Raw genomic sequence first — 6000 nt, forward strand, 5'->3', positions numbered from 1 at the left:
CGTTCCAATCTCAGTGCTTTTTAGTTGTAGTGAGTGAAGATAGTTATCTCGTATGTGGAAGGGGGATGTGTAGGGGATGTATTTTTCAAGTATTCTCCAAAGGATGTGATAGACAAAGTGCAGAATTTGGAATTAAATGATATAGGTTTGAATCACAGCTGAGTAACCTTGGGTGTTATCGGCAAAAAGGAAATAATAATGCTTACACCATTTATTTATGATATAATTGAACTGATAAGTATTTTGCGAATTGAATGACTACATATGTTGTTTTTACTGCCTTCTGACCTTTAAGACTGTTTCTCATTCTCAGGTACTACACAGCAATAAAAGGTAAACAGGAATTCACAGACATATAACTCATTTTCTTAGTCTATGGCATTTTCTTGAACTAAAAAAAGAAATTTGTCTCTAGAATATTAATCAAAATACTACCTGTATACATGTATTACAAATTCTATATACTCCCATTCACTATACTCTAAGCAGCTTGATTACAAATGTTGAATTACCAGATGTACACAGAAACAGAATATAGAACTGGAAACAGCATTCTTATGTGAAAACAAAATTGATTTTGTATAAGGCAGATTTGGATTCAAAAACTGATTTTGCAACTTTTGAGACATGTATTCTTGGGTATGTTAACCTTTCTAATGCTGTCTTCTCATCTATACGGTGGAAATAATAACATTAATATCCACCATGACAGCTTTGAGGATAATTAAATCCCCAAATGCAAACGTATATCATGCTTGTCACATAATAGCAGCTCAATAAGTGTCGATTTCTCTTAGAGTGGAAAGACACCTAAAATCACCTATTTTATTCCTCTTACATTGCAGATAAGGAAATTGAGCCCCTAAATTTTCATTTGCTTTTATTTCATTGGGAGCAAAACTTTTGGAACTGCGGCTCAAGTGTCTTGATTAGAATGTTCCAACACACTAAATATTGATACTAAATGATTTTCTGGAATGTAAATTACATATGATTCTTGAGGAAATTGTTATAATGCAATGAGGTAAAGCAAGTCCATTGGAATATAATTTTCTGTTAAATGAACATCATGAACCAACACAATGAGTTACCTTCTTTACTAATTTTGGAATCTTGCCTGAGAGGCAGCCATATGATAAAGTGTTACATTGTCATCATCATCACTTTCATTGCCATGAGTTAAATGTGATTCTAAGAATAAATGCAAAGGCAGCAGATTCCTTAGTTGCATAAATCATGGCCAGGAAGTCGTGCATCATAATTCCTACCTTTAGTTTTATCTTAGGAAAGTTAAAATGTTCCCTTAATCATGAGGATTCTTGATGAATATAGTTATATTAAGAATCAGCTTCCTGTTATGCTGTGATCTGTCACTTACGAGGACCGTACCCCAGGGCGGAATCTTCCGCAGAGCAACTCTTTTTTCTACTGACCTACAGGGATTACGTGACTTATGTGGATCCTCACGTACCTCTCTTTGGTAAATTCTTGAAAGGCCAGGGTGTTTATAGCCAATATTTTTTGCCCCTTTATGAAACACCTTTATTCTATTTCAGAAATGCTTTAGACATTTACTTTTTGCGCAGGGTAAATTAGCGAAGTATGCTAACAGTTTAATTTGTTGTTGATAATCTGATTACTTTCAAAATAGATTTGCTGCTAAAACTGAATAATTATTCATGACTGAATTAATTGATTAATGGGTTTTGAGGATAATTTTCTCAATTGTTATATTTATTTAATGAAATTTAATGTTCATAACCTCATAATTAGAAAATTACTTCATATTCTTCCCTCTACACTATAACTCAGAAAAGACCATCTTTCCTACTGTAATCAAACCCTGTAATTTCCTAGATATGACATGTTCTCTCATATCTTAATGCCATTGCCTATGATCTTTCTTTCCTCTTCACACTTGGCCTGATAGACTTCTACTACTTCTTCACACCAAGGATCAAACATTGCTGCCTTGCCAAACTTATTCATTCATTCAACAAAAGTTTAATAAGCATTGACTAAGTCAGGGGCTTGATGCTGGGCATCGTCCAACGTGCCCATGTGGGGTGCATTTCAGTGGACAGCTACAGTGTGCTGTGTGTGAATGGAAGCACATAAAAGGAGGAATGAACACAGCCAGTGGGCAGAGTTGGCAAGGTCTCAGAACGTCCCCAAAGGTGATAATCCCTGAGCTGGGTCTTTAAGTGCAAGACAAACGGGAGAACAGTGTGATCATTTTCATCAGGAACCATTTGATTGGAAGGCAATCTTTCCATTTGATTGGAATGTCAAACTGAATTAAAGGGAGGATTATTTTAAAGAATCAGAGGAATCTGATGGAATCCATTAATGAGAAGCACTTTGAAGGGAGGCATTGGGCAAGTGGAGTTAGATTACTTTGAACACTCCACCAACTTTCCTCACTGGTCTCTAACCCATTTCTCACTACTCACTACTATCATTCCTGTTACCATCTGGGTGGGGCAGAGCATTCAACTGTTGCAATTCAGCCAGGTGCATGACTAATTTCTAGACACATCTTGGGTAGTCTGAATGTGAATAACAGGTTGCAGGCCTTTTCTTTTCTTTTCTTTTTCCTTCCTTCCTTCCTTCCTTCCTTCCTTCCTTCCTTCCTTCCTTCCTTCCTTCCTTCCTTCCTTCCTCCTTCCCTCCCTCCCCCCTCCTTCCTTTTCTTTCCTTCCTTCCTTCCTTCCTTCCTTCCTTCCTTCCTTCCTTCCTTCCTTCCTTTCTTTTCTTCTTTTCTTTCTTTCCTTCCTTCCTTGCTTCCTTCCTTCCTTCCTTCTTTCTACCTTTCTAATTATACTTTAAGTTCTAAGATACATGTGCAGAACATGCAGGTTTGTTATATAGGTATACATGTGCCATGGTGGTTTGCTGCACCCATCAACCCGTTATCTACATTAGATATTTCTCCTAATGTTATCCCTTTCCTTGCCCCACCTGCCAATAGGCCCTGGTGTGTGATGTTCCTGTCCCAGTGCCGATGTGTTCTCATTGTTCAACTCCCACTTATGAATGAAAACGTGAGGTGTTTAGTTTTCTGTTCCTGTGTTAGTCTATGGAAAATGATAGTTTCTAGCTTCATCCATGTCCCTACAAAGGACATGAACTTGTTCTTTTTTATGACTGCAGAGTATTCCATGGTGTATATGTGTCACATTTTCTTTATCTAGTCTATCATTGATGGGCATTTGGGTTGGTTCCAAGTCTTTGCTATTGTGAATAGTGCTGTAATATACATATGTGTGCATGTGTCTTTATAGTAGCATGATTTATAATCCTTTGGGTATATACCCAGCAATGGGATTGCTGGGTCAAATGACATTTCTGGTTCTGGAACCCTGAGGAATCGCTACACTGTCTTCCACAATGGTTGAACTAATTTACACTCCCACTAACACTGTAAATGTGTTCCTATTTCTCCACATCCTCTCCAGCATCTGTTGTTTCCTGATTTTTTAATGATTGCCATTCTAACTGGTGTGAAATGGTATCTCACTGTGGTTTTGATTGCATTTCTCTGTTGCAATTCAGCCAGGTGAATGACTAATTTCTAGACACATCTTGGGTAGTCTGAATGTGAATAACAGGTTGTAGGCTTTTTCTTTTCTTTTCTTTTCTTTTTCCTTCCTTCCTTCCTTCCTTCCTTCCTTCCTTCCTTCCTTCCTTCCTTCCTTCCTTCCTTCCTTCCCTCCCTCCCTAGACACATCTTGGGTAGTCTGAATGTGAATAACAGGTTGTAGGCCTTTTTTTTCAGATGTTTGTAAGCTTTTTTACAGATGTTTGTTGGCCACATAAATGTCTTCTTTTGAGAAATGTCTGCTCATATCCTTTGCCCACGTTTTGATGGGGTTGTTTTTTTTTTTTTTTCTTGTAAATTTGTTTAAGTTCCTTGTAGATGCTGGATATTAGCCCTTTGTCAGATGGATAGATTGCAGAAACTTTCTCCCATTCTGTTGGTTGACTGTTCACTCTGATGATAGTTTCTTTAGCTGTGCAAAAGCTCTTTAGTTTAAATAGATCCTATTTGTCAATTTTGGCTTTTGTTGCCATTGCTTTTGGTGTTTTAGTCATGAAGTCTTTGTTCATGCCTATGTCCTGAATGGTATTGCCTAGGTTTTCTCCTGGGATTTTTATTTATTTATTTATTTATTATTATTATACTTTAAGTTGTAGGGTACATGTGCATAACGTGCAGGTTTGTTACATATGTATACTTGTGCCATGTTGGTGTGCTGCACCCATCAACTCGTCATTTACATCTTTAGGCCTTACATTTAAGTCTTTAATCCATCTTGAGTTAATTTTTGTATAAGGTGAAGGAAGGGGTCTAGTTTCAGTTTTCTGCATATGGCTAGCTGATTTTCCCAACACCATTTATTACACAGGGAATTCTTTTCCCATTGCTTGTTTTTGTCAGGTTTGTCAAAGATCAGATGGTTGTAGATGTGTGATGTTACTTCTGAGGCCTCTGTTCTGTTTCATTGGTCTATATATCTGTTTTGGTATCACTACCAAGCTGTTTTGGTTACTATAACCTTGTAGAATAGTTTGAAGTCAGGTAACGTGATGCCTCTAGCTTTGTTTTTTTTGTTTTTTTGTTTTTTTGGTTTTTTTTTTTGCTTAGGATTATCTTAGCTATTTTTGGTTCCATATGAAATTTAAAGCAGTTTTTTTCTAATTCTGTTAAGAAAGTCAATGGTTGCTTGATGGGGATGGCATTGAATATATATATTACTTTGGGTAGCATGGCCATTTTCATGATATTGATTCTTCTTACCCATGAGCATGGAATGTTTTTCCATTTGTTTGTGTCCTCTCTTATTTCCTTGAGCAGTGGTTTGTAGTTCTCCTTGAAGAGGTCCTTCACATCCCTTGTAAGTTCTATTCCTAGGTATTTTATTCTCTTTGTAGCAATTGTGAATGGGAGTTCACTCATGATTTGGCTCTCTGTTTGTCTATTATTGGTGTATAGGAATGCTCCTGATTTTTGCACATTGATTTTGTATCCTGAAACTTTGCTAAAGTTTCTTATCAGTTTAAGGAGTTTTTGGGCTGAGATGATGGGGTTTTCTAAATATACAATCACATCATCTGCAAACAGAGACAATTTGGCTTCCTCTCTTCCTATTTGAATCTGCTTTATTTCTTTCTCTTGCCTGATTGCCCTGCTGTCTTTCAATATTACCCTGCAATAACTTTCAACACTATGTTGAATAGTAGTGGTGAGAGAGGGTATCCTTTGTCTTGTTCCGGTTTTCAAAGGGAATTCTTCCAGCTTTTGCCCATTCAGTATTATATTGGCTGTGGGTTTGTCATAAATAGCTCTTATTATTTTGAGATACGTTCCATCAATACCTAGTTTATTTAGTGGTTTTTTTTTTTTTTTTTTTTTTTTTAGCATGAAAGGGTGTTGAATTTTATCAAAAGTATTTTCTGCATCTATTGAAACAATCATGTGGTTTTTGCCATTGGTTCTGTTTTATGTGGTGGATTACATTTATTGATTTGCATATGTTGAACCAGCCTTGCATCCCAGGGATGAAGCTGACTTGATAATCGTGGATATGCTTTTTAATGTGCTGCTGGATTTGGTTTGCCAGTATTTTATTGAGGATTTTCGCATCAATGTTCATCATGGATATTGGCCTAAAATTTCCTATTTTTGTTGTGTCTCTGCCAGGTTTTGGTATCAGAATGATGCTGGCTTCCTAAAATGAGTTATGGAGGAGTCCCTCTTTTTCTGTTGTTTGGAATAGTTTCAGAAGGAATGGTACCAGCTCCCTTTTGTACCTCTGGTAGAATTCGGCTGTGAATTTGTCTGACCCTGGGCTTTTTATGGTTGGTAGGCTATTAATTACTGCCTCAATTTCAGAACTTATTATTGGTCTATTCGGGGATTCGACTTCTTCCTGGTTTAGACTTGGGAGAGTGTATGTAACCAGGAATTTATCCATTTCTTCTAGATTTTCTAGTTTA

The sequence above is a fragment of the Macaca fascicularis genome, chromosome 14, assembly GCF_037993035.2.
Source record: "Macaca fascicularis isolate 582-1 chromosome 14, T2T-MFA8v1.1".
NCBI classification, from domain to species: Eukaryota; Metazoa; Chordata; class Mammalia; order Primates; family Cercopithecidae; genus Macaca; species Macaca fascicularis.